Source organism: Oncorhynchus kisutch, linkage group LG24 (assembly GCF_002021735.2).
Source record: "Oncorhynchus kisutch isolate 150728-3 linkage group LG24, Okis_V2, whole genome shotgun sequence".
NCBI lineage: Eukaryota > Metazoa > Chordata > Actinopteri > Salmoniformes > Salmonidae > Oncorhynchus > Oncorhynchus kisutch.
In genome coordinates this window covers 1,265,679-1,284,305 of record NC_034197.2, presented here as the reverse complement: position 1 = coordinate 1,284,305, position 18,627 = coordinate 1,265,679, and positions in this window count along the sequence as shown.

Sequence of the window (18,627 nt, the reverse complement as noted above, 5' to 3'; positions counted from 1 at the left end):
TGTCGACGCCAGTCTAACCTTTGACCCTCTGTCTCACCAAGCAGGGTTCATATTCATGGGTTCATATGAGTTTGTAGGCCAAACTGTTCGTACACTACAGACAGAAGTTGGCACATCAGCGTTATTGACTTCATACGAGTCCCTTGGGGCTTGTAAGGCTCGTCTAGCATGAGAGTCTTTCCATAGAGGGGTCATATTCGTTTTTAGGCCTAACTGTTCGTACACTACAGACGTTTTCGTGAGAAGACACATTTCCAGGATGTCTGATGGTCTGACACAAACTGCTGTAGCTCGACCACCTTCCCCCGCAGATGAGGAAGGCCGACATGCGGATGTGGTGGATTGAGACGCAGCCCATGTAAAACAGATATCTCTAGGTTAAACTGACACATTTTCATGGGGATTTTTTATTATGTTACTTAGATTGATGCAATATCTGGCGAAAGTTTTATGCAAACTGTGTTATGAGAACATTTGGCGAGACCTAACGAATGTTCTGGGGACTTTCACAGAACCAATTTTGGTTTGCTGGTATGGTAATATCGGGATGAATGCTATGCTGATGATGATATTGGTAGTGAAGATGACAATGATCACTCCTCTCCTCACTCCTCTCCTCTCCTCACTCCTCTCCTCTCTCCTCACTCCTCTCCTCACTCCTCTCCTCTCCTCACTCCTCACCTCTCCTCACTCCTCTCCTCTCTCCTCACTCCTCTACTCACTCCTCTCCTCTCTCCTCACTAACACTTTTCTTTCCATCCACATCTCCCCTTCCCTCTCTTCCCATCTTCCAACACATGTCCATAACACTTCCCAGGGCCCACTGAGGACCGTGTGAATTCCATCAGGAATGCCAAGCCTCTTCCGCCTTACTCATACGCTGTATGGGCGGGGGCCAAGAGAAACGTAGAGGGCCCCGACTGCACACTTAAACATGAAACATTAGCCTGTGTTTGCCTGTGAATTAGACTCATCGGCCAGTGGCTTTCACCGCAAGGTGCACTGCTGAGGGGGGCTGTGGAGATCTCGGACTAACTATATAAGAGTGTGTAAATGAACAGAGACCGGCTGGGGAGGGGGGCTGTGGAGGTCTCGGACTAACTATATAAGAGTGTGTAAATGAACAGAGACCGGCTGGGGAGGGGGGCTGTGGAGGTCTCGGACTAACTATATAAGAGTGTGTAAATGAACAGAGACCGGCTGGGGAGGGGGGCTGTGGAGGTCTCGGACTAACTATATAAGAGTGTGTAAATGAACAGAGACCGGCTGGGGAGGGGGGCTGTGGAGGTCTCGGACTAACTATATAAGAGTGTGTAAATGAACAGAGACCGGCTGGGGAGGGGGGCTGTGGAGGTCTCGGACTAACTATATAAGAGTGTGTAAATGAACAGAGACCGGCTGGGGAGGGGGGCTGTGGAGGTCTCAGACTAACTATATAAGAGTGTGTAAATGAACGGAGAGAGGTAGAGAGACAGAGAGGTAGAGAGACAGAGAGGTAGAGAGACAGAGAGGTAGAGAGACAGAGAGGTAGAGAGACAGAGAGACAGAGAGACAGAGAGACAGAGAGACAGAGAGGTAGAGGGACAGAGAGGTAGAGAGACAGAGAGGTAGAGAGACAGAGAGGTAGAGGGACAGAGACAGAGAGGTAGAGAGACAGAGAGGTAGAGAGACAGAGAGGTAGAGAGACAGAGAGGTAGAGAGACAGAGAGGTAGAGAGACAGAGAGACAGAGAGGTAGAGGGACAGAGAGACAGAGAGGTAGAGGGACAGAGAGACAGAGAGGTAGAGAGACAGAGAGGTAGAGAGACACAGAGGTAGAGAGACAGAGAGGTAGAGAGACAGAGAGGTAGAGGGACAGAGAGACAGAGAGGTAGAGAGACAGAGAGGTAGAGAGACAGAGAGGTAGAGAGACAGAGAGGTAGAGAGACAGAGAGGTAGAGAGACAGAGAGACAGAGAGGTAGCGAGACAGAGAGGTAGAGAGACAGAGAGGTAGGGAGAGAATAAGAAAAAGAGAGAGGTTAGAGAGAGAGAAAAAACCCACCCAGCTGGAAGAAATTAAATTGTCTCCCCACTCTGGGAATAACCACTCCAAAAGCTCCCCCCCTGATTTAAGCTACATTTATTTAAAAACATGAAGAACATATAGATTAGCCCCGGGTGTTTAAAGAATGGCTAGGTGAAAGGCTAGTCTATTTGAACAGGTTGCTGTAAGGTGAAGGAGGCATTCAACTCAAGAGTAGTGTCTCACACACATCTACACACATATCATCCGCTGTGTTGTTCATCACCTTAAGAATACTCTGATATGACTCATTTTCCCCAGTGTCAAACCCTGACCTTCTCTCCACAACAACTGGCTGATGATCCCATTAAAAGTTGTAGAGAGCAGTCAGCTGTGTTGTGGAACTCATTAATCACGGCGGAACAGATATCAGGAAAACAGATTTGCTAGAACGTCACTACACTAGTTAACTAAGTAGAGAATCATTCCATTGAGTGTGTGATCTGCCATTGCATCCCTGCCTTTCGTTTCAAATGGATTGATTTGAGGCTGGTTCAGCCAACAAACAGACAGTAAATAGCTGACTCTTTAGCAAATGTTCATGCACATTTAGATTTTCTGATTCTACCACCGCAAAACAGCTTAGCTAGATGTATAATTAGGCAGCGATTTTAGCTAGATGTATAATTAGGCAGCGATTTTAGCTAGATGTATAATTAGGCAGCGATGTTAGCTAGATGTATAATTAGGCAGCGATTTTAGCTAGATGTATAATTAGGCAGCGATTTTAGCTAGATGTATAATTAGGCAGTGATTTTAGCTAGATGTATAATTAGGCAGCGATTTTAGCTAGATGTATAATTAGGCAGTGATTTTAGCTAGATGTATAATTAGGCAGTGATTTTAGCTAGATGTATAATTAGGCAGTGATTTTAGCTAGATGTATAATTAGGCAGTGATTTTAGCTAGATGTATAATTAGCTACGGGTTTATATTTTTGGGCTAGGACAACATATTATAGCCAAACTTATTTTTTAGCCTATTCCATGAGTGTTTGTGAGTTATCAGACAGATCGGTTTAGTTGGCCGCCTCACTATCTGACATCAGACAATGGAGATGTGAAAACAGAATGATTTAATACTGCTTTCTCTTCTGTTTAAAATACCTTTCTGTGTGTTCATTCTTACTCCCTGTGTCACCAAATCTAACCCTTCATTTCCACACACACACATAATGGTGATGTGTGGGATTTTATTTTTAATTTAAACCTTTAATTAACTAGGCAAGTCAGCTAAGAACAAATTATTATTTACAATGACAGCCTAGGAACAGTGGGTTAAATGCCTTGTTCTGGGGCAGAACAACAGATTTTTACTTTGTCAGCTTGGGGATTCAATCTAGCAACCTTTCGGTTACTGGCCCAATGCTCTAACCACGAGGCTCCCTGCCGCCCCATGACTTACAACCCACAGTCTCTGCAGTTATATCCAAGGGGCTTGCGGGTTTAGGGTAATTAAATATTGTGTGGACTAAGGGCTGGTCAGTGGCGGTCACGTTGAATAAAGTAAAAAATGCAGAAATGTATCATTCTTGTGCAGTTTATTTCTATAGGCTACACAGAGGTTCTCTTTCATTATTTTAGGCTATCTGGCATTAGTGAGTAAGATTAAGCATTAGGGCCTAACTGCACAATTCATTGGTTGATTGGGGTTCTATATAGAACATTTTGGTTCTTTGGATGAGATTATAGAACCCTTTACTAAAAAAGGTTCTATATACGCTAACGGTCAAAAGTTTGGACACACCTACTCATTCAAGGGTTTTTCTTTATTTGTACTATTTTCTACATTATAGAATACTAGTGAAGACATCACAACTATGAAATAACACATATGGAATCAAGGAGTAACCAAAAAAGTGTAAAAACATCTAAATATATTTTATATTTGAGATTCTTCAAATAGCCACCCTTTAACCATTTTTCTCCCCAATTCCATGGTATCCAATTGGTAGTTACAGTCTTGTCTCATCGCTGCAACTCCCGTATGGACTCAGGAGTGGTGAAGGTTGAGTGCCGTTCATCCTCCGAAACACAACCCAACCAAGCCGCACTGCTTCTTGACACAATGCCCACTTAACCAGCCAGTCGCACCAATGTGTTGGAGGAAACACCATGCACCTGGCGACAGTGTCAGCGTGCACTGCGCGTGCACTGCGCCCGGCCTTACCGGCCCGCCACAGGAGTCGCTAATGCGCAATGGGTCAAGGACATCCCTGCCGGCCAAACCCTCCCCTAACCTGGACGACTTTTGCGCCGCCCATGAGTTTCCCGGTCGTGGCCGGCTGCGACAGAGCCTGGATTCGAACCCAGAATCTCTAGTGGTACTGCGATGCAGTGCCTTGCGCCACTCGGGAGGCAACCCTTTGCCTTGATGACAGCTTTGCACACTCTTGGCATTCTCTCAACCAGCTTCACCTGGAATGCTTGAAGGACTTCCCACATATGCCGAGCAATTGTTGGCTGCTTTTCCTTCACTCTGCGGTCGGACTCATTACAAACCATCCCAATTTGGTTGAGGTTGGGGGATTATGGAGGCCAGGCCATCTGATGCAGCACTCCATCACTCTTCTTGGTCAAATGCCCCTTACACAGCCTGGAGGTGTGTTTTGGGTCATTGTCCTGTTGAAAAACAAATGATAGTCCCAATAAAGGCAAACCAGATGGGATGGCGTAATGCTGCAGAATGCTGTGGTAGCCATGCTAGTTAAGTGTGCCTTGAATTCTAAATAAATCACAGACAATGTCACCGGCACAGCACCCCCCACACCATAACACCTCCTCCATGCTTTATGGTAGGAAATACACATGCAGAGATCATTTGTTCCCCCATACCGCGTACCACAAAGACACAGCGGATGGAACCAAAAATCTCAAATTTGGACTTCTGACCAAAGGACAGATTTCCACCAGTCCATTGCTCATGTTTCTTGGCCCAAACTAGTCTCTTCTTCTTATTGGTGTCCTTTAGTAGTGGTTCCTTTGCAGCAAATAGACCATGAAGGCTTGATTCACGCAGTCTCCTCTGAACAGTTGATGTTGAGATGTCTGTTTCTTGAACTCTGTGAAGCATTTGTTTGCACTGCAATTTCTGGGGCTGGTAATTCTATTCCTGTGGCGGTCCTCATGAGAGCCAGCTTCATCATGGCTCTTGATGGTTTTTGCGACTGAACTTGAAGAAATGTTCAAAGTTCTTGAAATGTTCCTTATTGACTGACCTTCATGTCTTAAAGTAATGATGGACTGTCATTTCTCTTTGCTTATTTGAGCTGTTCTTGCCATAATATGGACTTGGTCTTTTACCAAATAGGGCTACCGTCTGTATACCCCCCCACCTCGTCACAACTGATTGGCTCAAACGCTTTAAGAAGGAAATAAATTCCACAAATGAACTTTTAAGAAGGCTCACCTGTTAATTGAAATGCATTTAATTAATGTAGGTGTTCTAAAACTTTTGAGAGAGAGAGAGAGAGAGAGATACTCCAGATAAAACAGACTAACCCTAGTCCCCCGACACATAAACGACTGCAGCATAAATACTGGAGGTTGAGACAGGAGGGTCAGGAGACACTGTGGCCCCATCTGATGATACCCCCGGACAGGTCCAAATAGGCAGGATATATGTAACGGCTTTCTTCCTGGGAAAGAGAGGACCAAAGCGCAGCGTGGTGAGTGTTCATCTTCTTTAATTATATTTACACGCTGAAGCTATGTTGCGCTTGGTGATCTCTGACTGTTTCATCCTAACATCGTTGGTGCCGACGTGGATAACAATATCCCTATACTCTCTCCACTCATCAGTTTTAGCTTTAGCCAGCACCAACTTCAGATTAGCCTTAACGTCGGTAGCCCTGCCCCCTGGTAAACAGTTTATGATTGCTGGATGATTCGTTTTAAGTCTACTGCTACTTGTAATGGAGTCGCCAATGACTAGAGTTTTCAATTTGTCAGAGCTAATGCTGGGAGCCTTCAGCATCTCAGACCCCATAACGGGAGGAGTAGAGACCAGAGAAGACTCGCCCTCAGACTCCGACTCGCTGCTTAATGGGGAGAACCGGTTGAATGTTTCTGTCGGCTGAATGAGTGACACCGGTTGAGCATTCCTACAGCATTTCCCTCCAGGTGCCATGAGAACGTTGTCCGGCTGCGGGGACCGTGCGAGGGGATTTATACTACTATCTGTGCTTACTGGTGGCACAGACGCTGTTTCATCCTTTCACACACTGAAATCACCCTTGCCTAACGATTGCTGCACAGCTATCCTCGCCGTAAGGCGATCGTTCTCCTGTATATTATGAGTACAGCGACTGCAATTAGAAGGCATCATGTTAATGTTACTACTTAGCTTCGGCTGTTGGAGGTTTTGACGAACCATGTCCAGATAAAGCGTCCGGGTGAAAATGTTGAATGAAAAAACATTTAGTGAGGGAAAAACTACAAATATGAACGGTAATTAAAAAGTAAAAACCGTAAAGTTGTCAGGTAGCAAAGTAAGGTTGGCAACAAAACGCACAGCAGCACGTACACAAGTCTGCAAGTTGTAACCGGAAATCAAAGAACCCTATAAAAGGTTTCTATATAGAACTTTTAGGGGTTCCATATAAGAAGGTTGGCAATATCCCTGTTTGGTTCTACAAGTGTGTACGTGCCAAATAGCCTACACACCAATGGATACATGCTTTTGGGAATGGCCAGGAAAATTGTGTTGATCCAAAAGGGAAAAGCTGCAAAATGGAAAGTTGAAAATAACGAGAAGGCCAGAAATGTAATTATGGGAAAGATTTGGTGAAGTGGTAAAAAAGGATGATGGAAGTGTGATGGTTCTTAGGCCCCATAATATGAACTCCTGCATTTCTTGCAGTTAAATTAGACACCAAATGTAGAAAACATTTTGACACTGGAACAGGAGAAATATGATTGATTTCTTTCAGAGAATGTGAATAGGCAGTTAAATACAGTCAGTAGAGGTCTTTTAATCATCAATAAACTGATAATATTTCAGTCAGTTAAATACAGTCAGTAGAGGTCTTTTAATCATCAATAAACTGATAATATTTCAGTCAGTTAAATACAGTCAGTAGACGTCTTTTAATCATCAATAAACTGATAATATTTCAGTCAGTTAAATACAGTCAGTAGACGTCTTTTAATCATCAATAAACTGATAATATTTCAGTCAGTTAAATACAGTCAGTAGACGTCTTTTAATCATCAATAAACTGATAATATTTCAGTCAGTTAAATACAGTCAGTAGACGTCTTTTAATCATCAATAAACTGATAATATTTCAGTCAGTTAAATACAGTCAGTAGACGTCTTTTAATCATCAATAAACTGATAATATTTCAGTCAGTTAAATACAGTCAGTAGACGTCTTTTAATCATCAATAAACTGATAATATTTCAGTCAGTTAAATACAGTCAGTAGACGTCTTTTAATCATCAATAAACTGATAATATTTCAGTCAGTTAAATACAGTCAGTAGACGTCTTTTAATCATCAATAAACTGATAATATTTCAGTCAGTTAAATACAGTCAGTAGACGTCTTTTAATCATCAATAAACTGATAATATTTCAGTCAGTTAAATACAGTCAGTAGACGTCTTTTAATCATCAATAAACTGATAATATTTCAGTCAGTTAAATACAGTCAGTAGACGTCTTTTAATCATCAATAAACTGATAATATTTCAGTCAGTTAAATACAGTCAGTAGACGTCTTTTAATCATCAATAAACTGATAATATTTCAGTCAGTTAAATACAGTCAGTAGACGTCTTTTAATCATCAATAAACTGATAATATTTCAGTCAGTTAAATACAGTCAGTAGACGTCTTTTAATCATCAATAAACTGATAATATTTCAGTCAGTTAAATACAGTCAGTAGACGTCTTTTAATCATCAATAAACTGATAATATTTCAGTCAGTTAAATACAGTCAGTAGAGGTCTTTTAATCATCAATAAACTGATAATATTTCAGTCAGTTAAAATATTAATCCAAGGCAAATCTCATCAGAAACATGTTAGGAAGTTTTGACAGGTTTCTATTTCCTTACAATCAAACTGATATATTTTGGAAATTTTGCTCAGAAAACATTTTTCAGGTCTATGTTTTTTATTTTTGTAATTTAATTTTCTCCCCAGTCCCTAAACGTATTTTCTCCGCTATAGAAGCAGATAGAAAACTCTAATGATGTCAACTTGATTGAAACATTCTGGTGAGCAATGGTTTATTTAGTCTTCAAGGGCAACATGACAGAAGAGAAGCTGCATGTACTATATCCAATTACAGACACGTTGACTGACAAATAGCCTACCAAAAAGTGTGAACAGAAACATGTGTAAATATCCTGCACCCGCTGTCATAAAATCATTCCGCAGTCTCTGACTGTAGCCCACAGCGTATGTTCTATTATATGGGTTTATGGTTGGGTGTGGGCTTCAGATTCTTCAGTCTCTGACTGTAGCCCACAGCGCATGTTCTATTATATGGGTTTATGGTTGGGTGTGGGCTTCAGATTCCTCAGTCTCTGACTGTAGCCCACAGCGCATGTTCTATTATATGGGTTTATGGTTGGGTGTGGGCTTCAGATTCCTCAGTCTCTGACTGTAGCCCACAGCGCATGTTCTATTATATGGGTTTATGGTTGGGTGTGGGCTTCAGATTCCTCAGTCTCTGACTGTAGCCCACAGCGCATGTTCTATTATATGGGTTTATGGTTGGGTCTGGGCTTCAGATTCCTCAGTCTCTGACTGTAGCCCACAGCGCATGTTCTATTATATGGGTTTATGGTTGGGTCTGGGCTTCAGATTCTTCAGTCTCTGACTGTAGCCCACAGCGCATGTTCTATTATATGGGTTTATGGTTGGGTCTGGGCTTCAGATTCTTCAGTCTCTGACTGTAGCCCACAGCGCATGTTCTATTATATGGGTTTATGGTTGGGTGTGGGCTTCAGATTCCTCAGTCTCTGACTGTAGCCCACAGCGCATGTTCTATTATATGGGTTTATGGTTGGGTCTGGGCTTCAGATTCCTCAGTCTCTGACTGTAGCCCACAGCGCATGTTCTATTATATGGGTTTATGGTTGGGTGTGGGCTTCAGATTTCTCAGTCTCTGGCTGTAGCCCACAGCGCATGTTCTATTATATGGGTTTATGGTTGGGTGTGGGCTTCAGATTCCTCAGTCTCTGACTGTAGCCCACAGCGCATGTTCTATTATATGGGTTTATGGTTGGGTGTGGGCTTCAGATTCCTCAGTCTCTGACTGTAGCCCACAGCGCATGTTCTATTATATGGGTTTATGGTTGGGTGTGGGCTTCAGATTCCTCAGTCTCTGACTGTAGCCCACAGCGCATGTTCTATTATATGGGTTTATGGTTGGGTGTGGGCTTCAGATTCCTCAGTCTCTGACTGTAGCCCACAGCGCATGTTCTATTATATGGGTTTATGGTTGGGTGTGGGCTTCAGATTCCTCAGTCTCTGACTGTAGCCCACAGCGCATGTTATATTATATGGGTTTATGGTTGGGTGTGGGCTTCAGATTCCTCAGTCTCTGGCTGTAGCCCACAGCGCATGTTCTATTATATGGGTTTATGGTTGGGTGTGGGCTTCAAATTCCTCAGTCTCTGACTGTAGCCCACAGCGCATGTTATATTATATGGGTTTATGGTTGGGTGTGGGCTTCAGATTCCTCAGTCTCTGACTGTAGCCCACAGCGCATGTTCTATTATATGGGTTTATGGTTGGGTGTGGGCTTCAGATTCTTCAGTCTCTGACTGTAGCCCACAGCGCATGTTCTATTATATGGGTTTATGGTTGGGTGTGGGCTTCAGATTCTTCAGTCTCTGACTGTAGCCCACAGCGCATGTTCTATTATATGGGTTTATGGTTGGGTGTGGGCTTCAGATTCCTCAGTCTCTGACTGTAGCCCACAGCGCATGTTCTATTATATGGGTTTATGGTTGGGTGAGAGGGGAGAGAGAAAGGATGAATGAGAGGGGAGAGAGAGGATGGGTACAGGCTGTGTGTGTCAGAGGTAGAATCAGTTACGGGAGAGAGAGAGAGAGAATTAGTGAGAGGGGAGAGAGAGAGGATGGGGACAGGCTGTGTGTGTCAGCGGTAGAATCAGTTACGGGAGAGAGAGAATGAGTGAGAGGGGAGAGAGAGAGGATGGGGACAGGCTGTGTGTGTCAGCGGTATAATCAGTTACGGGAGAGAGAGAGAATGAGTGAGAGGGGAGAGAGAGAGGATGGGGACAGGCTGTGTGTGACAGAGGTAGAATCAGTTACGAGAGAGAGAGAGAGAGAATGAGTGAGAGGGGAGAGAGAGGGGATGGGGTGATGGGGAAGAGGTGGGGGTCAGCCAGGGAAGAGGGGAGCAGAAGGGGGTGTAGTTGGGGTTATTTTGTTGCCTCTGGGATAAAAAAAAGGGTCTTGCAACAGCCAAGGCCACACTGGACCTGAGAGGGACACAATGTCCCCTCTGTCTCTCGTGGAGAAAGACTCCCCTACCACACACGCACTCGTACACACACATGCACACACACAGCATGCAGACACGCCCGAGCATGTACACGCGTTACCTTCCCTCTCACCAAAGGCCTGTAGACACGAAATAAGCTAAAGATTGGGGTGTAGATTACAGGTGACCAAAGTGTCCCTTATTGCTGGGTAATGTCGTGGCATGCAGAGCATTCGTTCTCCACCATACATGCCTTCACTTTTAACATGGTAATGGTCTCTCTCATTGTTTCTCTCTATCTCCCTCTCTCTCCTTCTCTCCTCTTTCTTTTTCCCTCCCTCCCACTGTCTTTCTCTCTCTTTCCATTCACTTCTCTCTCCCCCTCCTCTCTCATTCTCTCTCAACACTTTCTTTCCATCTCTCTCTGTCTATCAGAGCCGTTTGTTCGCTCCTTCCACGGCGTAATCTTCACAAGTATCCACACTCTGATCAGCTCGGCGATTATACAATTGGCCCAAAATGGAGGTCCATTTTCACCACCCCACTTCAGAGTGCTTGACTGTGCTGATTGAATATAATGTCAATGTGTCAATGAGCTTTCATACTCACACTGCCATCGAACATGTTCCAGGATCTTTATTTCCCTCTATTTACACAAATAATATTTTTGGAAAAATGAACATTTGCTATCTAACTGAGGGTCTCGTCATTGAAAACATCCGAAGTTCTTCAAAGGTAAATGATTTTATTTGAATGCTTTTCTTGTTTTTGTGAAAATGTTGCCTGCTGAATGCTAGGCTTAATGCTATGCTAGGCTATCAATACTCTTACACAAATGCTTGTGTAGCTTTGGTTGAAAAGCATATTTTTGAAAATCTGAGTTGACAGTGTTGTTAACAAAAGGCTAAGCTTGTGTTTCAATATATTTATTTCATTTCATTTGCGATTTTCATGAATAGGAAACGTTGCGTTATGGTAATAGGCTTGAGGCTATGATTACGCTCCTGGATACGGGTTTGGAGTCGCAAGAAGTTAAGCCATTTTGCCACAACTTTGGAAGTATGCTTGGGGTCATTGTCCATTTGGAAGACCCATTTGCGACCAAACTTTAATTTCCTGACTGATGTCTTGAGATGTTGCTTCAATATATCCACATAATTAAACTTCCACATGATGCCATCTATTCCCTCCTGCAGCAAAGCACCCCCACAACATGATGCTGCCACCCCCGTGATTCACGGTTGGGATGGTGTTCTTCGGCTTGCAAACCCCTCCCCTTTTCCTTCAAACATAACGATGGTCTTTATAGCCAAACAGTTATATTTTTGTTTCATCAGCCCAGAGGACATTTGTCCAAAACGTACAATCTTTGTCCCCATGTGCTGTTGCAAACCATAGTCTGGCTTTTTTATGTCGGTTGGAGCAGTGGCTTCTTCCTTGCTGAGCGGCCTTTTAGGTTATGTCGATATAGGACTCGTTTTACTGTGGATATAGATACTTTTGTACCTGTTTCCTCCAGCATCTTCACAAGGTCCTTTGCTGTTGTTCTGGAGTGATTTGCACTCTTCACACCAAAGTACGTTCATCCCTAGGAGACAGAACGCGTCTCCTTCCTGAGCGGTATGACGGCTGTGTGGTCCCATGGTGTTTATACTTGCATACTATTGTTTGTACAGATGAACGTGGTACCTTCAGGCATTTGGAAATTGCTCTCAAGGATGAACCAGACTTGGGGAGGTCTACCATTTTTTTCTGAGATGTTGGCTGATTTATTTAAATTTTCCCATGATGTCAAGCAAAGAGGCACTGAGTTTGAAGGTAGGCCTTGAAATACATCCACAGGTACATTTTGTGTTTTCTATATTTATTTGGTCAGGCCAAGGTGTGACATGGGTTTATTTTGTGTTGTGTTTATGTATGGGTTTTTTTCGTAGGTTTTGGGATTGTGGCTTAGTGGGGTGTTCTAGCAAAGTCTATGGTTGCCTGAGGCGGTTCTCAATCAGAGGCAGGTGATTCTCGTTGTCTCTGATTGGGAACCATATTTAGGCAGCCATATTCTTTGAGTGTTTCGTGGGTGATTGTTCCTGTCTCTGTGTTAGTTGTCACCAGATAGGGTGTATAGGTTTTCACGTTCCGTTTGTTGTTTTGGTATTGTTCGTTTTTCTTCGTCATTAAACATGTATGAAAATTACCACACTGCATTTTGGTCCGACTCTCCTTCGACGGAAGAAAACCGTAACAGTCGTGCACAAAGTAGATGTCCTAGCCAACTTGCCAAAACTATAGTTTGTTGATAAAAAAAATTGTGGAGTGTTTTAAAAATAATTTTTCATGACTCCAACCTAAGTTTATGTCAACTTCTGACTTCAACTGTACATCAGTTACCTCCAAATAGTCTAGCTGTGCTTGATTAAATAGAATAGTTCCAAAAGTGCAACGCCAAACATAAATCAATCGCGTGTGAAATACTTCTCAAGTGCTCTGAAGTATACTTGACATAATGTATTTTAGCTTTCACCATTTGTCATGCTCTTTCTCTCTAACCAAAGGTGGAAGAGCAGCGTGGATGAGGCATGGTAGATCCTCAATATTACACCAGGATTGTGGGTTCGTCATGCTCTCACTCTCTAACCAAATGTGGAAGAGCAGCGTGGATGAGGCATGTAGATCCTCAATATTACACCAGGATTGTTGGTTCGTCATGCTCTCACTCTCTAACCAAAGGTGGAAGAGCAGCGTGGATGAGGCATGGTAGATCCTCAATATTACACCAGGATTGTTGGTTCGTCATGCTCTCACTCTCTAACCAAAGGTGGAAGAGCAGCGTGGATGAGGCATGGTAGATCCTCAATATTACACCAGGATTGTGGGTTCGTCATGCTCTCACTCTCTAACCAAATGTGAAAGAGCAGCGTGGATGAGGCATGGTATATCCTCAATATTACACCAGGATTGTGGGTTCGTCATGCTACTAATACAAAAATGTATGCACACACAGGGGGCACTTTAGATAAAATCATCTGCTAAATAGGAAATAATAACAACAACAAAATCTAATAGCATTACTAGTATAAGGTGTTTAGTCTGGCATGGGTAACGGTAATGACTCTAAATATACACAACCCATCTCACTGCTCAGGAATGCTTGCTTTGGAAATGAGCATGAAGCCGTTAATGAGCAATATTGAACAATAACTATTTTGAGATGAAAATATTGTTTCATATCTGTTTAGTTCAAGAGTGACTGTTGTATTGAGCCATGAGTGTGTTTGTGTGGCAGGGATTGTGCATGGGGAGCCCTATAGGAGCGATCGGAATAGAAGTCAGGATATGAATATGTGCACTCAGGAGCACCTGCAAAGTCCATAGAGGAAAAGACATACACACATCACAAAGCACAGGACATGTTAGACTGAACACATTCCATTGCACATCCTCATTTCATTGTGCTACACACACAACAGGTAGAGGGAGGGAGGGAGGGAGGGAGGGAGGGAGGGAGGGAGGGAGGGAGGGAGGGAGGGAGGGAGGGAGGGAGGGAGGGAGGGAGGGAGGGAGGGAGGGAGGGAGGGAGGGAGAGAACGAGAACGAGAACGAGAACGAGAATGAGAGAGAACGAGAGAGAGAAACTCCTCTCACTAGCTCCCAAGTATGATCCCTATCAGAGAAGTGATGATGTAGGAGCTCCGAAGACAGAAACAGATTGAATTCTTTAGCTAGGAGGATGAGTGATATCCCTGGCCACCCACTCAGTCCACAGTCTCTAATCCTGACCAACCATTAGCCCCTTGCTGTTCCCTGCTTTTACCCCCCAGCACCATGTTGTAAATACCAGCCTCAGCCCCTGTCATCCAGTCTTGCCCCCAAGTCCCAGTCCCAGCCCCTGTCCCCCCTGTCCCCCTGTCCCCCAGCCCCTATCCCCCAGCCCCATGCCCGGTAGCCTACCGGTTACAGAAGTGGACTAGGAGCCGGAAGCATTTTTATATTTTAGTGCTGGGAGATTATTTAAGATATTCTTTGAAGATGTTTTTGGTAGATGGAGAGGGACTTTGCTGTCCTATCTTCAGGGGAGAAGCTGGTTCCACCATTGGGGTGTCAGGACAGAGAAGAGCTTTGACTGGGCTGATCGGGAGCTCTCCTTCAGAAGGGGTGGGAGGGCCAAGAGGACAGAGAAGAGCTTTGACTGGGCTGATCGGGAGCTGTCCTTCAGTAGGGGTGGGAGGGCCAAGAGGACAGAGGTGGCAGAACAGGGTACACGGGTTGGGTTGTAGGGTTTGAGCATAGCATGAATGTAGGGAGGGGCAGTTCCTCCGTAGGCAAGTTTCATGGTCTTGTAGTGGAAGTCAGTGGAGTGTGCCCAGGAGCACTGTGATATGGGAGAACTTGGGAAGGTTAAACACCAGGTGAGCTGCGGGGATGTTATGGCACAAGTGAGGAGCCCGGCCATCAGCAAGTTGCAGTAGTCCAGATGGGAGATGACAAATGCCTGGATGTTTGAGGAAGGGTCATACTCTACAGATGTTGTAGAGCATGAACCTGCAGGAGCGACTCACTGCTTTGATGTTTGAGGAGAACAAAATGAACCTGCATGCTCACTGGTTAAAATTCTGTGTCGAGCAGTTTTAAAACATAAAGGATGTGAAATAGCATCATGAGAGAGACAGAGACAGAGACAGAAGGAAAAAGGAATGAGTGGACGAGACAGAGACAGAATGAAAAAGGAATGAGTGGACGAGAGAGAGACAGAGACAGAAGGAAAAAGGAATGAGGGGACAAGAGAGAGACAGAGACAGAGACAGAAGGAATGAGTGGACGAGAGAGACAGAGACAGAAGGAATGAGGGGACGAGAGAGAGACAGAGACAGAAGGAAAAAGGAATGAGGGGACGAGGGAGAGACAGAGACAGAGACAGAAGGAAAAAGGAATGAGGGGACGAGTGAAGAGAGGGTTCCAGAATAGACGTTACAAGGATGTTCCCCGTGGTTTTTAAAGATGGTCACCCTTCCTATCCAACCATTTCTCCACCTCTCTCTCGCTGAGAAACTTTGATGATGGATGTTTTTTAACCAAGCGAGGCGCGGAGGGAATTGCTTTACAGATTAAACGGTCATCTTGAAGCCATGAGAGACGCGGTACGGGACCAGATCCCACCCCTGAAATGCATGTCGACCACCTTCACTACGTGTAAGATGAGATGGTCAGGAAGTCCCAGGAGCCACACACACACACAGAGAAGCACACAGGGTCCCACCCCTGAACTGCGTGTCGACCACACACACACACACACACACACACACACACACACACACACACACACACACAGTCTTGCGCAGCTAACCTTGTGGGGACATACAATTCAGTCCCATCCCAAATCCTATTAACCTTAACCCAAAAACCTAACCTTAAACCTAACCCTAGCTCATAACCTTAACCCTAAACCTAACCCTAGCTCATAACCTTAACCCTAAACCTAACCCTAGCTCATAACCTTAACCCTAAACCTAACCCTAGCTCATAACCTTAACCCTAAACCTAACCCTAGCTCATAACCTTAACCTTAAAACTAAACCTAGCTCCTAACCCTAATCCTAAACCTAACCCTCCTAACCCATAACTAATTCTGACCTTAACACTAAACCCCTTAGAAATATAATTTCACCTTGTGGGGACCAACAAAATGCGAGTCAGTCCCAGTTGGTCAAATTTTTTGTTCGATTACTATTCTAGTGGGGACTTCAAATCAAATCAAATTGATTTATATAGCCCTTCGTACATCAGCTGATATCTCAAAGTGCTGTATAGAAACCCAGCCTAAAACCCCAAACAGCAAGCAATGCAGGTGTAGAAGCACAGTGGCTAGGAAAAACTCCCTAGAAAGGCCAAAACCTAGGAAGAAACCTAGAGAGGAACCAGGCTATGTGGGGTGGCCAGTCCTCTTTTGGCTGGGCCATGTGGAGATTATAACAGAACTTGGCCAAGATGTTCAAATGTTCATAAATGACCAGCATGGTCCAATAATAATAAGGCAGAACAGTTGAAACTGGAGCAGCAGCACGGCCAGGTGGACTGGGGACAGCAAGGAGTCATCATGTCAGGTAGTCCTGAGGCATGGTCCTAGTGCTCAGGTCCTCCGAGAGAGAGAAAGAAAGAGAGAAAGAGAGAATTAGAGAGAGCACACTTAAATTCACACAGGACACCGAATAGGACAGGAGAAGTACTCCAGATATAATAAACTGACCCTAGCCCCTGACACAAACTACTGCAGCATGAATACTGGAGGCTGAGATAGGAGGGGTCAGGAGGCACTGTGGCCCCATCCGAGGACAGCCCCGGACAGGGCCAAACAGGAAGGATATAACCCCACCCACTTTGCCAAAGCACAGCCCCCACACCACTAGAGGGATATCTTCAACCACCAACTTACCATCCTGAGACAAGGCTGAGTATAGCCCACAAAGATCTCCGCCACGGCACAACCCAAGGGGGGGGGGGCGCCAACCCAGACAGGATGATCACATCAGTGACTCAACCCACTCAGGTGACGCACCCCTCCCAGGGACAGTATGAGAGAGCCACAGTAAGCCAGTGACTCAGCCCCTGTAATAGGGTTAGAGCAGTGGTTCTTAACCTGGGTTCGATCGAACCCCAGGGGTTCGGTGAGTCAGTCTCAGAGGTGCGCTCAGTCGTCGACTTGTGACTGTCGTGATGGTACGTCTTGTGATTTCTTTCTTAATATTTTAATCCCTTCATACTTACTGTGTCGAGCAAAAAAAGAAAGTGGTCGGAGGAATATGTACAATATGGATTCACATGTATAACGGAACGTGATGGGAGTCAGCGTCCTAACTGCATGATTTGCATTGCCAAGTTGAGCAATTCTAGTCTAGCACCGGCAAAACTAAGAGAACACTTCCTTAAGCTGCATGGAGATGGAAAATACAAGAACACAACGCTCGCTGAATTCAAGGTGAAGAGAGCCAGATTCGATGAAAAGGCTACTCTGCCTGTTCTCGGCTTTGTACCCATCAACAAACCGATCCTCACAGCATCTTACGAAGTTGCTTACCTGATCGCAAAGCAGGGGAAACCACACAAATCATTGGTGAAACACTCATAAAACCAGCTGTGTTGAAGATGGCGAATATCATGCTGGGAAAAGAGGCTGAAGTTAAGTTATCCCAAATTCCTCTTTCAAATGACACCATTAGCGATAGAATAGAGGACATGAGCAAAGACATCTTGGCTCAAGTAGTTGCAGATCTGATTTCAAGCACGACAAAATTCAGCCTTCAACTCGACGAGACCACAGACGTTTCCAATCTAAGCCAGTTTGCTGTATTCGTGCGCTATGTGAAAGACGACGTGATAAAGGAAGATTTATTATTTTGTAAGCCTCTTACAACAACAACTAAGGCGGCCGATGTGAAGAAACTTGTGGATGACTTCTTCAATGACAACAATCTTTCGTGGGATATGGTTTCTGCAGTTTGTTCGGACGGAGCTCCAGTCATGCTGGGAAGAAAGTCTGGTTTTGGTGCGCTAGTGAAAGCCGATGCACCACACATCATTGTTACGCATTGTATTCTGCACAGGCATGCGTTGGCAACAAAAACCTTGCCTCCAAAACTGGCAGAAGTATTAAAAATTGTAGTGGAATGCGTGAACTATGTGCGAACTAGTGCTCTGAGGCACCGCGTCTTCAGTGAGCTGTGTAAAGAAATGGGCTCCGAATTTGATGTACTTCTGTACCATTCTAACGTTCGGTGGTTATCCCGGGGACAGGTGCTGAATCGTGTTTTTGCCGTGCGTGTGGAATTAGCCCTGTTTTTGCAAGAGCACCAACATTGTCATACAGTTTGCTTCAAAAATTCTGAGTTCATTCTCATTTTAGCGTACATGGCTGATATCTTCGCAGCTCTCAATCATCTCAATCAAAAGATGCAGGGCGGTGGAGTCAACATCATCGAAGCGGAGGAAAACCTGAAGGCTTTTCAAAAAAAGCTACCGTTATGGAAACGACGAACAGAGAACGATAACTTCGCAAACTTTCCCCTGCTGGACAACTGTGTAAGTAAGATCGTAGATGTATCTGGAATCG